The following is a 17,310-nucleotide window of genomic DNA, read 5'->3' on the forward strand; positions in this document are numbered from 1 at the left end:
GAAATAATAAGGAAAATAACCCAGGACTGAAGCATGTAAGTCTCTGCTATTGTTGTTCAGTCACAAAGACACCGACTCTGTGTGACCCTGTGGACCGTAGCCCACCAGACTCCTCTGTCCCTGGGATTCTCCTGGCAAGAAGACTGGAGTGGGTTTCCATTTCCTTCTCCAGTAAGTCTCTGAACTGTCTGACATATCACATGCCTGGGACAAGAGAAAGAGTCCAAAAATGCCTCCCCAGAGTTCCAGACACCATCCATGGTCCACAGTGAATTAAAAAGCAACCCGATTGCTTTTACGGATGGAGTCTGGAACCACTTACGATGTCAGTGTGTAAGTGGCGTTACAGTATGGACAGGAAACAAGGGTAACATTTTAAAGTCTATCATCAGCGGAGATCCAGAACAGCGTCCAAGAGCTCCCAGAGAAGAAGAGGCCGCAGACAAAGGGAAGGGAGGAAGAATGGTGTTCTCTTTCTCAAGAACCTCACTGGACACCAGAAGATAGTGAAGCAAAGTGTCCAGAACTCAGACAAAAACGGGTTTTCAACCTCGAATTCTGTTTCCATTGGAAACATAATGGAGGGAGGAAAAAAGAATCTTCACACATACACAGTCTCAAAATGTTTACTCCAGGTACCCTTTGTCAGAAAGGTACTACATAATGGGTTCCGACAAAGTGAGGGCACGAACCAAGAAAAAGAGAAACACGAGGTAGAGGGGTTCCCGGGCACGCCCCAGGTTGCTGATGAAGCAGCTCCCAGGGCCACAGTGCGCAACAGGTGTGGCCCTTCCAGTGGGCCAGAGCCAAAGGTGCCGGGAGAGTGCTCCAAGCGAACAGACCACGGGGCTGGTGGGGAGCTCTGAACATGTTTGAAATAAATTTGGAAACTGGCTTGTTAGCTGTGACAAATCTGTTAGAGCATTTGGGGAAAAAAATCAAACTAAGATATAGCTAAAAAATAAAGCACACAAAAAACAAGGTTAATTCTAAGCAAAGGGAAAATAAGTTACACAAGATAAAAAAAAAATGGAATTCAGGTACCCTATTTAGCTCAGCTATGGGGAATATTTACATGGACCAAATAACACAAATGCCATCGCCTTAACTAACAGCTGAGATCTCAACACACTGAGCTCACGAGAGTGTAGGGTGAAAGTGAGTGTCCTCAGGAGAGGCAGTCCTTGGCTCCATCACAGAATTTCAGCAGATGACCTGATGTGACTGGTAAGAGCTAGGGAGCTGTGACACAATTCTAGGATGAATAAAAGCAAGTCCATTCTCAAGAAATGGAAGACCACACCAACCAATCCCCTGCTCTGGCCTGGCCACTTAAGCACTACTGTTCTCAGTCCCAGGGATTAAGGAGGCCACTGGCTGTGTTCATGCAGTCTTGAAATTGGCAAAGAGAAATCACAGGGAGAGCATGTACCGTCTCCTGGAACTACAGATCTTCCTCAACTTACAATGGGGCTTTCCCCATAAACCCATCATCAGTGGACAATACTATTAAGTCTAAAATATATTTAGTACACCTAGCCTACTGAACACCACGGCTTAGCCTAGCTGGCTTTAAACATACTCAGAACACGTGCATTAGCCTACAGTTGGGCACAATCATCTAACAAAAAGCCTGTTTTATAATAAGTGTTGAATAGCTCATGAAGTTTATTGAATACAGTATTGAAAGTGAAAAACAGAATAGTTGGAAGTGTATTGGCCTTTCAGCCTCGTGATCTCGTGGCTGACTGGGAGCTGTAGCTCACTGCCCAGCAGCAGGGAAGAGGAGCAAACTACGCGTCCCTTGCCTAGAAAAGATCAAGATTCAAAATTGGGAGTACCGTTTCTACTGGACACACATCACTTCCACACGACTGTAAAGCTGAAAACTGAAAGCCAAACCATGATAAACTGGGGACCATCTGTAGTCGTGGGCTTCCCTGGTGGCTCAGACGATAAAGAACCCACTTGCAATGCGGGAGACCTGGGTCCAATCCCTAGGTTGGGAAGATCCCCTGGAGGGGGCGTGGCAACCCACTCCAGTATTCTTGCCTGGAGAATCTCATGGACAGAGGAGCCTGGCGGGCTACAGTCCATGGTGTCACAAAAGAGTTGGACACGACTGAGCAACTAAGCACAACATCTGTAGTCTTAGAAATTAAGAATGCCATACAAACCAGCAATTAGACATCTTTAAATGTAGAAGATTGAAAGAATTATATGGAGAGAGAGACTGACTCATTATAAAGAACTTTCTATTGAGCTACTCAAAAATAAAATGTGTTGCCTTGCACTGTAGGGACGAGAACTGGGCCCCTGTTGGGCAGGACAGGAGGACAAAGATACAAGGGCTTTCTTGCCCTGGCTGAGACCAACTTCTAGTATGAAGGGTTGATGATTTCATGTATTCTATCACTTCCTCTGAACCTTGAGCTAGGAAACTAAGCTTCAAAAATACGTAAGTGTTTGGTAAGAAATGATGTCATCCCCAATCCGATTCGTGACTTCTTAACTTGAAAACACTGTATTGCTTTTTATTTGCTTCAAGGTTACTGATCCTTTGGGATGTGAAATAAGACCCAAGAGAATTTTCTAGGAGGGATGTTGAATGTGAACCTCTCAACTCTGGGGAGGCTTTTTTGTCACCCTTATTTCCTGTCCATATTGTAATGCCACTTACATCGTAAGTGGTTCCAGACTTCATCCATGATCTACAGCGAATTAAAAAGCAATAGAATCCAGATGCTTTTTCTGGTAAACAGTTTCTTTGTAGTAAACAGAAGAGGAAGGACATTCACTGCCCTCCCTACCACACTCAGTCACACAGGAGCGGGATCTCTGTACCCAGTAGGCCCACCAGCCCCATCTGTAAACTCACTGGCCCATAAATATCACCCACCTCACACATTTCTGCACTTCTTTTAATTCATTGATTGTAATGTTAAATGACATAAAGTGAGTATGGTCTAGACAAAAAGATGCTGATATATAAATTAAGAGAAGCTGAGGCTCTAATGAAACTCTTAAAGCTGTTAAAAATTTCCTCTGAGGACTGTTGATTACAATCTTGTCACATTTAGCAACCAATTTTTGGTGCTGAAATTACAGTTCTCAGGGCATTACACTCTTTTCTAAACCTAAGGATTCCAAGTTGATTTCTTATGTGGGTGTTAGAGAACAAATTTATAAATTTAATCAAATATACTGCCCTCCAATTTTTTGAATGGTAAAGAATTAATTACAGGGTTATGTCAGATAATTGTACCAGATTAACCTCATGTTGAGGTTGGATGAACTTTATGGAAATCTATTTCCAAACATGCCCAATGCTGTGATACAAAGCAAATACGATGAATTTCCTACTACATTTACCATTATCTGTGAAAAACGGAAGGTCGATTCCTTTGACCTAATTCTGCAAAACTGGTTTATAACTATGACACAAGTGTTAAAGTGTTTGTTTTTATTCATATTCATGCCAGAACACCACCAGGTGAGGCAAGACACTTGCGAAGTCAGGTATATAGTTCAGGGCCTTTCCTCCTGCTGAGCACGCTGATAATCAGTTAACATTATGTCACACCTTTGCAGGTAAAACAACAAAGCCCATTGATCTTATGAACCCTTTCATAAAATTTGTTCCAAAATAAATAAATCTATATTTTGCACCCAGAAGCTTAGTTTGGACAGTCTTTTTACTTGAATTAATATATAATAACTCCTCTTGATTTGATATAAACAAAACATGAACCCAGGCACATCACCCTCTGCTTTAGACAACAGAGTGAATGATCAGGCCCTCATCCCCCTCTCTCTGGATACATACAGTCCAGCCGAGGAGATAAACACACAGCTATGACTGTAAAGCGGACCTGACCAGAGCCACAGTCACACCAGCCGTGGCAGTTCAGAGTGCCCACGGGGGGAGGCTGTGGACCTCTCACCTGGACGGCAGTGACAAGTCTTGAGATTCACTCCAGACACATCTCAGTTTCTCCTTCATCCACTTCTCCACATGCATTCTCTCTTCTTCGCTTTCTCAGGAGGTAGGGGTGAGCGCTTTCTATCTCATATACAATGATCTCTGAGTCCTTCTGCTTACAACATGACATATCCAGCGAAAACAATGAGCCTTCATTGTCCTCTTTCACACGAAATTTCACTTGCTCACACTCAGCGGAGGGACGTGCTCACCGGGGCACAGGCAGGGAGCAGCAGAGCTGGAAATCCAAGCCACGTCTGTCACTCTCAGAAGTCCCCAGAGGGCCGTGTGCATCCTGAATCTCCCAGTGATCAAAACACATAGGCCTTCCTTGATGGCTCAGATGGTAAAGCGTCTGCCTGCCAATGCAGGAGACCTGGGTTCCATCCCTGGGTCGGGAAGATGCCCTGGAGAAGGAAATGGCAACCCATTCCAGTATTCTTGCCTGGAGAATCCCATGGACAGAGGAGCCTGGCGGGCTACAGTGCATGGGGTCACAAAGAGTCGGACGACTGACAGTAACACTTTCACTTTCAAGCCAATGCTGAAGGTGTATGAACAAACAAGGAAGAAAGTAACAGTTTGATTTTTTAATTTTCCCTTGGAGGTAAGTCTGTGAATTTCATTCAAATAATAAAATTCCTCTGAGAGAAACTGAAAAAAAAAAGAATTTTATTTCACTGAGAAACGCATGCCATGAATTATATAAGCTATCAAGACTAATCAGGCTTTTGGTGTATGCTACAGGTTTAATGTTTGTAGCATATAGTTCATCAAAATTAAAAGTCTGAAGATTAGTTAGCAAAACACTCCATTTAAAATGGCCTTAATCTGTGTGCATATACAGGGTCACGAGAGGAAGATTTAATGCTGGGAGACTCTGCCATGTACACATTATACAAAACTGGAGATTTTATTTAAATTCATAGCATGGTGATGTTGGATTTGGAAAAGACACTAGAAGTCTAATCTCCTTCTCTATAGGTTTTTCATCTATCAAATGAGGTTAAATTCTTTACTGTTCTCCTCAGGGCCATTTTGAGACCAAGAGTGTTACAGATGTGAAAATGTGGTAAGAACATCAGAAAAATTATTATTCCCATAACTATCATTCTGACCGAGCAACAGGTAGGCTGTTAAGACTGTTGGAAAAAGACTACCTAGAATTGAGGCTTGTAACTTGTCTTTACTAACCTGAAATATTAATAGTAATTTATATATAAATATGTCTTCATGAGATCCATCTAGACACTCAAGGATAATTTCAAAGTTTCTTTTATCATGCCTACCAGGTCCTTGTGATTTCTCTAAGCTATACTTACAGGTGTCATTAACAGAAGTTTGTCCAAATTTCCACATTGACTGAAAAATGGCTCTCATCAATTGAGGTTTACTTCTATTACCAATAACTGGGTAGAAGGAAATGCAGAGTGAAAACCGCAGGGTGCGGTCAAGCAGGTCAAACACTCGAAAGCTGGAGACTGTTGATCATCCGTGGAGACGACATGGGATTCCAGGGTCGTTTTTCTCACTGCCGCAGAGGCAGGCTCCCTCTCCAGGGACGCAGAAGACCGAGACACTGCAGCTTGCTCATTTCAGGTCCTTTCCTGCTCCAAGTCCACGAGAATCCACGAGACTTGTGCAGTCAGGCGCGAGGGCTGGGTTACGGCGACCCCTAAGGCTCGGGGTTGCCTCTTCACTCCCTCTTCCTAAAGATGCCCTTCTCTGCTCTGTGACACTTACGGGAAGGCCAGCCATTTGTACTGATCTCTTCTTAGAGTCTGACTAAAGGCCTCCCCTGCCACCACCTGTTTGCCTCCCGGTTCTTCTTCTGTTGCTTCCCATAAAGATGTACTCTCTCTGCCACTACTGACCTTCACCATTGTCCAGCTGGACCTCCAGCTCCATGCCATTATCTACAAAATCTGACGTGGCAGCTCATCCACCTCTCCGGTGAATGAGACGGCTGTGAGTGCAGGGGTTTTGAAGGGCCCTGTCCATCTGGTTCAAGCTACAGAAGTCAAGTGAAATCAGCGCTGTCATCTGATGGATCATGGAAAAAGCAAGAGAGTTCCACTTCTCTATTTCTGCTTTATTGACTATGCCAAAGCCTTTGACTGTGTGGATCACAATAAACTGTGGAAAATTCTGAAAGAGATGGGAATACCAGGCCACCTGACCTGCCTCTTGAGAAATTTGTATGCAGGTCAGGAAGCAACAGTTAGAACTGGACATGGAACAACAGACTGGTTCCAAATAGGAAAAGGAGTACGTCAAGGCTGTATATTGTCACCCTGTTTATTTAACTTATGTGCAGAGTACATCATGAGAAATGCTGGGCTGGAAGAAACACAAGCTGGAATCAAGATTGCCGGGAGAAATATCAATAACCTCAGATATGCAGATGACACCACCCTTATGGCAGAAAGTGAAGAGGTACTAAAAAGCCTCTTGATGAAAGTGAAAGTGGAGAGTGAAAAGGTTGGTTTAAAGCTCAACATTCACAAAACTAAGATCATGGCATCTGGTCCCATCACTTCATGGCAAATAGATGGGGAAACAGTGGAAACAGTGTCAGACTTTATTTTGGGGGGCTCCAAAATGATTGCAGATGGTGACTGCAGCAATGAAATTAAAAGACGCTTGCTCCTTGGAAGGAAAGTTATGACCAACCTAGACAGCATATTCAAAAGCAGAGACATTACTTTGCCAACAAAGGTTCATCTAGTCAAGGCCATGGTTTTTCCAGTGGTCATGTATGGATGTGAGAGTTGGACTGTGAAGAAAACTGAGCGCCGAAGAATTGATGCTTTTGAACTGTGGTGTTGGAGAAGACTCTTGAGAGTCACTTGGACTGCAAGGAGATCCAACCAGTCCATTCTGAAGGAGATCAGCCCTGGGACTTCTTTGGAAGCAATGATGCTGAAGCTGAAACTCCAGTAGTTTGGCCACCTCCTTCGAAGAGTTGACTAACTGGAAAAGACTCTGATGCTAGGAGGGATTGGGGGCAGGAGGAGAAGGGGACGACAGAGGATGAGATGGCTGGGTGGCATCACCGACTTGATGGACGTGAATCTGAGTGAACTCCGTGAGTTGGTGATGGACAGGGAGGCCTGGTGTGCTGTGATTCATGGAGTCGCAAAGAGTCGGACACGACTGAGCGACTGAACTAAATTGAACTGAACTGTCTTCTTCAGAGGCTCACTCCCACTGTTGAGAATATGGTCTTGGAAATAACAGCTCTATTTCTACTTGATTTAACACAGACAAGTATATAATACATTGTACTACTGTGCACATGCAAGGCAGGGGGAGGAAGAACCAAGGAGCCACACGGTTCACAGGATACACTTCCAGGGTCTCACAGAGCAAAGACAACGCATGCCAGGAGAAGGCTCACGTCCTGCGGTGCTCCGGCTCTTGGAAGAAGCGAGGGAGGAAGCATACCGAACTCCAGGGGTTCACTACCCTCTCAAGCGATCAGACACATAAACTGAGAAACACTCTACAGAACTGGAAAGCATTATCATGTTGGGAAAAACAGAATGAGGAAACATCAGAAAAAATGTTTTCCCCTGGGGAAAAGAATTATCCTCAACAGTTAGATGAAAATCTTCAAAATTTTACATTTAGTGACAAACACAGCTAGTCTTATAAATAAGCAAAATAAACCCAGATGACATAATTCAAATAATGTCAGCAAAAACCTGAAGAGATGACCATGGGGCTAAAAAAAATGAGGAGAAAGCTGGTGGGAGGAGGCCTGCAAAAGCTCAGTGGCTGCAAGTCAGAATGCTGCTGGACCAGTCGTCCTTGCTGGCTTGTCTGTAAAAGGCAGGGTGGGGGTGTCCGGTGGATCCCACCCGGCCTGAGAAGCAGCTTCTCTGGGCAGACCCATCCCTCCCGACATCAGGGCACAGAATAACACAGGACTTCCCTTGCTGAGTTGAATACACAGCACCGTATTTTATAAGAACAGATGCCTACTCAAGGAAAACAAGCCGAAACTCTGCTCTGGGAAAAGTTCTCCACTTCATTTGTGACCCAACTAGAGATTACAGAGAAGCCCAAATGTGCTCCAAACCAGCAAAACAGAAAGCAACCCCAAGGGCAGATGGGCATAGGGAGAAGAAAAGGTGAATGCGCCATCGTGTCAACAGACAGTCCAGGGGAAAGGATCCTTCCGTGGCCCCGGAGGGGAGCGCGTGCTGAGGCGTCTCTGCCCTTCCAGCCGCCCTGCCTCCGGGCCGGAGTCCGTGCTGTGGGCCCAGCACCGGACAGGACACGGTTTCCCAGCTGCGATGACCGCGCACCGGGCCCCCCGGATGAGCTGAAGGCTGACTTCACGCAGAAGCGCTGACCGCAGGAGCGCCGTGACTAACACGGAGGAGAGTTCTTGAGAACTGACCCCCGTTTCCTCTTCAGAATCACATCCTAATGTTGCAGCCAAATTTTACTTAACTTTTTGTCATGATTCTTGCTCAGGAGCTTACGTCAGAGGTCAGCATGTAGAGCCTGTCAGAGAAAAGCGACCCTCCAGTGAATCAGGAGGGACTCATGCCTACTGAAGCCAAGGAGCCTTTCCAGGAGTCCAGGGATTTTTAAAAAGTTAATTCTACGTGTCTCTTCCTCTTCCTTCCTTTCCCTGAAGAGAGTTCAGGGTCCGGGAAGGAATTACTGCAAAAAAGCCGGCCCCAAATTGACAGATGGCCTGCAAGTGTCTCCTGAGCCAGCTCATTGGTTATTTTCCTAAGGCTGAAGCCACAGTGGTCTACTCAAGAATTCAAAATGTTTATGGAAATTTGGAGGGAACAGATAGGAGGAAGAGGGCCAGGAGACCAAAAACTATAAAAGAAATGAATAAATCATTTGCTTTCTTGTCCAATCACTTGATTCACTGCAAGGAAAAATCTTAGCCTGTTTGTTTATTTAATGAAACATAAGTTCAATAACCCATGTTTCCAAAGAAAAATGAAGACATTTTATTTTGTCCAGCTGCTTTTCATCTTATGCTGCTGAAAAGACCAAAATTCAAAGCTGCTTTGTACACTTGCAAAAATGAGATGGGGGGCAGGGAGAAAGAAGCAAAGGGGATTTAAATTGTTTTCTTCTCAGACAACTGGGCCTTAGTCTTTAGCAGAAAACAAGGCAAAAATCCAACCATTCAAGGAATCCCATGCACCCCCAGCACACACACTTTCGAGAAGATAAGACAGTGAGATCTACGGCAGTTTGCAGGAACTCTGCTTGTGCGGGATTTCTTCTGAGGCCCTGCACCCTGAAGTAGAAGTTATCTACTGGCAGAATCTCTGAAAGCTCATTAGAGCAGCTGACCCTTTCATGGAGTCTCAGAGTCAACACCGTTGCTCTCATTTTGCCCAGCTACTCTTCTAAGCACCTACGGAGCAGCTTCTGGGGCACAAGAAGAAACTCGTGGGTTTCACCACACACCAGGAGAGGAGGGCACAAACGTCAGCCAGCTCAGAGCTGGCTTCACCCCTCCTTCAGGAGTGACGTGGGTGCTGGCACTGACCCAGCACAAAGATTAGCTCTCCTGCTTCCACGCAGAGTTTCTCCAAAACAATACACATTCTGAGAAACGTCTGAAGACAAAGAATCCATTTACAATTCCAACACGCCAGTTTTCACCATGCAAAAAATTGACCCCCCCACGATGCTGATATGATAATGACTATGACAATACTAGAAGAGTTGCAACAGTTAAAAAAGAAAAAAGAAAAAAGAAAAAAGAACAAGGATATTGCAACGATAACATATTTAGGCAAAATGCATTTTTAAGCCATTTGAAGTGGAGGTAAGATACATGAGCAAGCTTCGGGAGTTGGTGATGGACAGGGAAGCCTGGCGTGCTGCAGTCCATGGGATCACAAAGAGTCGGACATGACTGAGAGACTGAACTGAACTGAAGATACATGAAAATGTAAAATACCCTGGAATAAGAACAGAGAACAGCCTGGGAGAGACTGCCACATCCAAAGACACTCACATCCCCAGTGAAACGTAAACCACCTCCTGGGCCAAACAGCTCCGATTTTTAGGGCCCAAGTTGATCTCAAAGTCCTTAGTTTTTGGGACTCTGCTTTCTGTGTTGACTAATTTATATGATGGAATAATTATAAACATTTTTCATAAAAGAAGAACTGTCTTTGAATGACGTGAATTAAACAGAGGTCAGGGAAAATGCATGTATTTAAAGCTTTCCAGTGAAAATTCAATTTCAGTGAAATTGAATATCAGCCTTCTTCAGAAGCAAAACACTCAAAATACAATAGATTTTTTTTTATCCTGATTTCATTTTCGAACTTAAAGACATAAAGAGATAAAGTAAAACAAAAGAACATTTGGATAAATTATTTAAAGCAATTGTTTCAAACATGGAGAGTTAGAAACCTTTTTAAAAAAAAAGATTGCGTGAAGAGACACAAGTGAAAAGTGGAAGAGTTAGTCGCTCAGTCATGTCTGACTCTTTGCGACCCCCGGACTATAGCCTGCCAGGCTCCTCTGTCCATGGGATTCCACAGGCAAGAATAGTGGAGTAGATTGCCATTCCCTTCTCCAGGGGATCTTCTCGACCCAGGGATCGAACCCACGTCTCCTGCATTAAAGGCCGATTCTTTACCAGCTGAGCCACCAGGGAAGCCCAAGAATAAATAATCACCACCTGCTCCTACCACTAGGAGGCAGTAACCCAATACTCACCTAACTGGGGCGCTCAGTGGGTAACCTTGGGGCCCAGCCACATGGATCCAAAGTTTGTGGGGGTCACTGTACTAATGGGATCAGTCTTGGTAAATCTCTGACTTAAGTGTGTTAAAACCATTAGCTTGATTAGGTCTACAGGGGTGATAACTTCAAAGGTGAGCATTTAAAAAAAAAACTGCAAAGGGGAGAGCAAATATTGAAAGTGTTCATATCTGTTCTCAGATAACCATGCCTGCCATGGATTATTAGGCAGAAAAAAGTCTCAGGTTATTTTAAGGGTAAACCAGATGAGGTGCAGGCTTCTAGGTACCACCAGAAGCTGGAGACAGTGGAGCAAATTTCTGTTGTTTGTGATCGAATGACCTGAGCAGTCAAGCTGTGTTTTGAAGGCAGCTGATAGACTTTCATATATATATATATATATATATATATATATATATATACACGTATATATATACACACACACACACACACACACCTATATATAATATGCCACCTGTACATGTTTTCTGAAAAAATTACTAGAAGTTGCACTCCAATTAAAAGACAAGGGAAAAAAAAAAACCCAAGACCACGCAAAACTCAAGACTGGGTTAAAAAAAAAAACAGTAGGGGACCCTGAGAACAAGCAAAGGTAAAGCTGAAGGAAAATCACTCCTTCCCAGCATTTCCACACCCCTCCTCTATTTCTTCCGACGTGTTCCATGACTTTATTTTTCTGGACTCCAAAATCACTGCAGATGGTGACTGCAGCCATGAAATTAAAAGACGCTTACTCCTTGGAAGGAAAGTTATGACCAACCTAGACAGTATATTAAAAAGCAGAGACATTACTTTGCCAACAAAGGTCCGTCTAGTCAAGGCTATGGTTTTTCCAGTGGTCATGTATGGATGTGAGAGTTGGGACTGTGAAGAAAACTGAGCGCCGAAGAATTGATGCTCTTGAACTGTAGTGTTGGAGAAGACTCTTGAGAGTCCCTTGGACTGCAAGGAAATCCAACCAGTCCATCTAAAGGAGATCAGTCCTGGGTGTTCACTGGAAGGAATGATGCTGAAGCTGAAACTCCAATACTTTGGCCACCTCATGCGAAGAGCTGACTCATTTGAAAAGACCCTGATGCTGGGAAAGATTGAGGGCAGGAGGAGAAGGGGATGACAGAGGATGAGATGGCTGGATGGCATCACCAACTCGATGGACATGGGTTTGGCTGAACTCTGAGAGTTAGTGATGGACAGGGAGGCCTGGCATGCTGTGGTTCATGGGGTCACAAAGAATCAGACACGACTGAGCAACTGAACTGAACTGAAAGCCAAAAGCCACATTTGCTCGGAAGTCTTTCTCTATTTGAGGTCCCCTTGTCAAAGGCATCACTCCCTCTGATCCCAGAAGGCTTTCTGCACTATCCTCTCTACAGCATGCATACAAAAATGTGAGCAAGTAGTTCAGGATTCAGGTATCCAGGCCAATGATAGAATACTACCCCAATCCAGAAGCTTTGGGGTTTCCCCTCCTTACACCCCACACCTCCAGAGGGAACCATCGTCCTGTGGGTCCCGGAGACATAGCAGAGAATGTGACAGGCAAACCTAGCCCCTGGGAGAGACAGACAGGAGAGAAATACCGCTGTCAAGCAAGCAGGCAGGTGGTGAGTGCTGTGGAGGAGTCACGCAGGGAAGGGGCTTGTGGTGTCAGGAGAGGGGTCTGGACTCTCCTGTGCCAAGCAGGCATTTGAGCAGAGACAGGAAGGGATTGAAGAAGGGAGCCCTGAGACTATCTGGGGAAGGGGCGTCAGGGCAGAAGCACCAAGTCTGCCGTCCATGTGGTCGCAAAGAGCCAGACACACCTGAGCGACTGGACAGCAACATCAAGTACAGCGTGCAGAGTGCGCCTGCGGGGCTGGAGGAACGGCAAAGACCAGCGTGGCTGGAGGAGAGTCAGCAAAGGATGACTCCAGGGTTTTGCATTAGTAACTGGAAGAGCGGAAAAATGAACTGCTGCCATCAATACGTACTAATTTTCTAAAGAGAAAACCTAATAGTTACTTTAACACAGTAAGAGCAAACCAATAAAAATGTCATGTGAGATCAAAGTCTGAGTGCATCTCAAGGATAATTCTCCAAGCCCTGTCCAAGTGCTACTGATCCAGGAAATACTGCAGAGCAGTAAAATGCCTCCCCTCTAAAGCCCAGACTTCGGTTTAAACCCTAACACTGCCACTCTGAATACTGTAGCAACAGCGAGTCATTTAACCTTCCTGGGCCTCAGTTTCCTTACCCACAGGATGGACACACTGCATCGTGTTACTCCGAGGGCTGTGTGCGTTCAGGCATTAGGGCACTGAGCACTATGCCTAGGAGGCAGTAGGGCTCAGAAAGAGTTATTATCTGTATGATGAGCTAGACCTGCAGGAGACTCAGTATTTTCTTTTCACCTGGTATCAAGGGCCAAGGTAAGAAGGAGACAATAAAGGCGTTTTTGGTAAACGCCTTTCAGTTCATTTCAGTTCAGTCGCTCCAGTCGCTCAGTCGTGTCCAACTCTTTGCAACCTCATGAATCGCAGCACGCCAGGCCTCCCTGTCCATCACCAACTCCTGGAGTTCACTCAGACTCACGTCCATCTAGTCGGTGATGCCATCCAGCCATCTCATCCTCTCATTTAGGCAAATGCCTCTACGTTTTTGGTAAAACTAAAGACATGCCCATGGTTTTCAGATCCTTTATGTGAAACTCACAAAACGAACTTTTCTGGATGTAGTTATGACAGGGAAATAAGTGTTTTTTTATGAGAAAGTTACTCCTGGCACGGCATGGACCACACAGTGAGAAGCCTCTCATTCTGAGTTAGCTCACCCTGTTGTCTGTTTTGCTATGGCTTTCAGGAAACATGAAGGTAAGCGTGTCCTCACCTGAAGAAACTCGACCAGCTTTCTGACGGTAACGTAGCCTTCAGTTCAGTTCAGTTCAGTCACTCAGTCGTGTCCGACTCTTTGCGACCTCATGAATCGCAGCACGCCAGGCCTCCCTGTCCATCACCAACTCCTGGAGTTCACCCAGACTCACGTCCATCAAGTCAGTGATGCCATCCAGCCATCTCATCCTCTGTCATAGCCTTAGCCCTTCTGTTAGTCCATGCTCTCCCTTCCTGCTTTACCACCCAGGGTTTTCCTGGGGTTAAGCCAACTCCACACGATGTCCCGGCAGCCCTTCACCTTTTGACAGCTCTCTTACAGGAGCCTGTTGGCATTTTCGCCCTCAGGTCCCTGGTTCCCCATGACAGTTCTCTGGGATGCCAGTCATCTGTCTGGATGACTGACCACCACCTGCTCTCAAGCCCACAGGTTCTCTGTGCCAAGGAAGGCTGTGCTGTTCCAGAAACGGCACGCCCTCCACTTCCTACGTTGTTGATCAGGGCTACAGACATGCTTTCTTTCCCGCTGCAATTATCCTAGTAAGCCCTGTTCTCGTCTTGCTGAAAACTTCACCAGCCATGCCCCATAAAGTCAGAGATACAAAGCAAAAGCGAGCAAGAAGCTAGCCTATTAAGTCTCTTCTCTGAAGACCATGCAGGATGGTGATTTACTTTCTTCTATATTGTTTTAGGTTAAAACCCCTTCCTTGAGCTGGGCAAGGGGGAAAGACTCTTCCTATGTTTCTGGCTGCACGTGTGTGAACTTATTCACGGGATAATCTGTTTTCAGTGTTGGGCTCCCTGGTCCTCATGTTCAATTAAACCAACTCTCCCGCTAACCAACTAGCTTCCACAGTGTGCAAAGGTGTTGTCAGGATAAATGGCAAGGTCTACAAAGCACTTAGAATTCTCTGAACAAAAAGTGCAGTAGAAGAAAGAGTGTTAGCACGTTATTATGCTCATAAAGTGTGGGTGGAATGTGCAAAGAGAAATCATGTCAAAGATGTAAGGAAACTTGAAAGTCTGAGACTTTAAAAGGCTAAGATTATTAAAACACCCAGTTGTTTGACAGGAGAAAATTAAACTGTTCTCCTGTCTCAAAAGATATAATGCCACTTTCTCATTACTTACTGTACCTCAGTCTCTTCTTCCTGCACCGAGCTTTCAGAGAAGCCAAGAAAGCGCAATATGTGAAAAACTGCTGTACAGATGCAGCATAAAATGACAATCTGATCATGAGGGGGGAAAGGAACAATGCTCTTTTGCCAAAAATAGCACCTCTAGTGATGGGTTACCTGTAGGACCCAAATGCAACACCCAGGTCCCCAGGCAACATTCACCTCTTGTTCGTGGATATGGCATGAGGCTGTGGGTCCATGCAAGTTGGGGAAACGAAGCTGAGACATCAGCTTAGACCTGGGACTCTACACGGGCTGCATCCCCACGGAAAAGGAAGCTAGAAGGATCTATTCACTGGAAAGAGAGCCTGCAGGCAGCACATGCTTCCCTGGTCTCTAGGGGAAAAGATCTCTGAGGAGTAAAACACGATGACTGCGTGGATTTGGGATCTAACTTACACTGTCTGTGCAGTGTGGGAACCCACCCCCTGGGGCAAAAAAAAAGCCTAAGGATGGTTCACAGGGAGGTGCTGCTCCTGGACCACCTGCCAAAAGCAAAATAACACCCATCTGGAGGAGCGTGGCCACCACCTAAGCCACATATGCTTCCCAGTGTAAAGGTATCAACGTGAAAAATGACCAAACGGGAGGCAAGCATACACAGAGGCTATGGACATACAGCAAACCAAGACTAGCACTCCCCCCACTTCAAAAACTAGGACAAGAGAGAAAAATGACAGGTCTACTTGGAATTCTTAGATAGGAAAGGACTGAGAACCACAAAGCAAAAATGTTATGAAGAAAGAGGCAGGCAGATTTGAAAAAGAACCAAATAATAGCTTCTAGAAATGGACATATAGTCACTGAAAATAGAAAAAGAAATAAGCAGCATATTGGATGACGGAGACGAGAGAGAACTGGTGGACCAGAAGGTGGAATGGAAGATTACCTAGAACACACCTGGACCAAAGAGTCAGGACATGGAAAGGAACTGTTAGGAGACAAGGCGCGCAGACGGGCCACCAGCACGTGCCCAGTCTGAGCACCAGAGGAGGAGATAGAGAGCATGGCCGAGATGGACGCAGGGGCAGACTGCTCAGGACTGTGGAACGTCAAGACCTCTCACATCAGAGGAGCGCACCAGTTCCCGGCAGGATAAATATCCACACACCTGATATTAACTCTGCATTCATCAGGAGGCTCCAGAGAAACAGAATTAATAATATATATACAAAGAGGATTCTTATAAGGAAGTGCCTCATGAAATCATCATCTGTCCCAGTTTGCGTGTGAGGGTTGGAGGCTGCTGTAGACACAGGTGGAGCTGACGCTCTAGCCGAGGCCACAGGCAGGATTCACTTAGGGAGGGTCAGTCCTTCGTTCCCATCAGGCCTTCAGCCAATCGGATGATGAGCCCCAGCCACACCCTGAAAGTGAATGTTGCTCAGTCGTGTCCGACTCTTTGCGAACCCATGGACTATACAGTCCATGGAATTCCCCAGGCCAGAATACTGGAGTGGGTACTCTATCCCTTCTCCAGCGGATCTTCCTGACCCAGGAATGGAACCAGGGTCTCCCGCATTGCAGGTGGATTCTTTACCAACTGAGCTATCAGGGAAGCCCATGAAGGGCAAAATGATTTACTCAGTCTGCCAATTTACAGAGGAATCCCATCCAAAAATACCCTCACAGAAACACCCGGAATAATCTTTGACCAAATGGTCCAGTCCAGTCAACACATAATAATGAAATGAACCATCGCAGACTTTAAGTGAAATTACAGAATGCCAAAAGACAAAAAGAAAAAAGTTAAATAACCAGAGAAGGAAGATATTTGATCTGAGAAGGGACAAAATGGGCCTGCGGGAACTTCTTCACTGATCAGAAAATATTTATAGTATCTTCAAAGTGTTGAGGAAAAATAAATGTTAACAGAATTTTTTTTACTCAATCTATTATTCAAGAGTATGGGAAAAATAAAGACTATTATAGGAACTCAAGGGCTAAGAGAGTTTTCGACGCCTAGCTCAGAATGTTTCTCAGGAGACGGAAACTGCACTCAGAGAGAAGTGGTCACCAGAGTAACAGTAGCAAAACACGAGCAAACCGAAGGCGGCACACACACAGGTACTTCTGAGGAAGAATCCCGAACGTGGTTATTCCTCCAGCTTCATTGCTGTCACTGGTATTATTATTGGTGGTGGTTAAAACAAACACATTTACTAGATGTAGTGTTACTCACTCAGTCGTGTCCGACTTTTTGCGACCCTATGAACTGGAGAGTCCGCCAGGCTCCTCTGTCCATGGGATTCTCCAGGCAAGAATACTGGAGTGGGCTGCCATGCCCTTTTCCAGGAATTTACTAGATGGGTAACTAAAATGTTGTTGACAAAGATCTACATCATCCAAAACTGTTAATGGCAGTTTGATGCTGACACAGTTCCAGAGGGATCTGACGGTAGTAGAGTACAGGTGTACCTTACTACTACCCAGCAACTTTACTTCATGAACAATAACTTTTTTTAAAAAAAGGATATCATCTTATAACATTTAAAAGTAAACACAAAAATGCTATGTA

General features: G+C 45.1%; 1 protein-coding gene across 3 annotated transcripts in view; it reads right to left on the reverse strand.

Moving 5' to 3' along the window:
• PDE10A (phosphodiesterase 10A) overlaps positions 1–17,310 on the reverse strand; it is a 574,597-nt gene that overhangs the window by 326,853 nt on the left and 230,434 nt on the right. Inside the window, exon 1 of one of the 3 annotated variants that reach the window (XM_059889983.1) lies at positions 323–521. The exons of the other annotated variants lie outside the window; for them this stretch is intronic. The gene's annotated coding sequence lies outside the window, so the exon portion shown is untranslated. Of the gene's footprint in view, positions 1–322; positions 522–17,310 lie in introns of those variants that run through there. 3 annotated transcript variants of the gene reach the window in all.

Source organism: Bos taurus, chromosome 9 (assembly GCF_002263795.3).
Source record: "Bos taurus isolate L1 Dominette 01449 registration number 42190680 breed Hereford chromosome 9, ARS-UCD2.0, whole genome shotgun sequence".
Taxonomy (NCBI): Eukaryota; Metazoa; Chordata; class Mammalia; order Artiodactyla; family Bovidae; genus Bos; species Bos taurus.